The sequence below is a fragment of the Cariama cristata genome, unplaced genomic scaffold (genome assembly GCF_000690535.1).
Source record: "Cariama cristata isolate BGI_N322 unplaced genomic scaffold, ASM69053v1 scaffold23233, whole genome shotgun sequence".
NCBI lineage: Eukaryota > Metazoa > Chordata > Aves > Cariamiformes > Cariamidae > Cariama > Cariama cristata.
Window position 1 is genome coordinate 49,386 of NW_009608226.1, and position 1,411 is coordinate 50,796.

The following is a 1,411-nucleotide window of genomic DNA, read 5'->3' on the forward strand; positions in this document are numbered from 1 at the left end:
ACCGTGGTTCGGATACCCCATGCTGCAGCAACATGGGCAGAAAGCACAGCAATCCCACAGCTCGATGTTATCACGCATACACTGTGCTGGGCAACTTTCCTGAATGGTGCTTGGCAACCTTGTCCCCTTTCCCATCATATCTGGACTTCTGGATTTATTGGGAGTGATGACAACCATGCTGTCATCTGGGGCAGCACCTGTGGGCAGTGGTGCAGCCGGTGAGTCCCAGCACCGCCGCTGCTGCTCAAGCCCCGTGACCACATATCAGCCAGGACACGAATTCCACATGCCTGTGTACACCTCCCCAGCCAAAAATACCTTCCTCCCTCTTCCTTTGTCTCCTTCTAAAGCTTCACAGGCTTCATGAGTTGGTTGTGGTTAAACTTTATAAATAATTTTGTTATTTCTCTCCCATGTGTGTGAACACAGAAATAAAGCGATGTGAGGGGCAGGAAATTCTTCTGGTTTACATCTTCAGTGTTCGGCTGGATGTGCAAAGTGGGTGAGAAGGAACTTAATCATGGTGGTTTTGAGGTTTTGAGACTATGGGGAACAGACTAAACTGCTTCCTGACCCTGATTTGCATTAAGACTTGAATCTGTTGGTACAAATAGCTCTGTAGTGATGAACCTCCTCTGTAGCTACACCCACAATCAATTTGGCATCTTCATCTCTCCTTTCCCCAACCGCTTTTATAGCAAAGACACAGTAACACAACAGACATATTTTTTTAATAAACAAACAGACCTAACTCCTTCTTATTACACGATAACCAGCCCCAGAATGTTATCAAAACAGAGCAACACATGTTGCTAGCGGCAGGCACACCATCCAGCCCTGTGCTCCAGCACTATCAAACACCCTTCTTCAGAGGTAGCAAAGAGCACGAAACCACTTCTCATCAGTCCGTGTCCCCAGCTCACACTGGCATGCCTAAAAATAAACATGTTGCAGCCTGACAAGTAATTATATCTCATTGGCGCCCAGTACTGTTCTCACAGGGCAGAGGCAGGAAGCCAAGGTGAGGGGATCTCCTACCAGTCCATCCTCCCGCAGCTTCCCAGCAGCGAGGTGGGAACCAGCAGAGAGGAGGGGTGCACCATGCTACGCCAAAGCTGAGCATTAATTCTTAGCTCTCTGCCTGCACCCAGCATGAGTTAAAACAACTCTTTGCCATGTTCATTCATGGTTGGAAGAACATGATCATTGCGCTGAGGCCAAGTGAGTCCCTGAAATTGCACTCTGGTGAGGATCTGTCCCTGCTCATCCTGAACCTCATGCCTTTCAGGGCACTTAGAGACCAGGTCACAGTGCCTAAAGCAGGCATGCAGATAAATAATCCCCTGTGGCCTCCGGTCCTTTTACAAGCATTTCAGGCCAGTGCTGCTGATGGATGCTCAGGTGGTTGCCT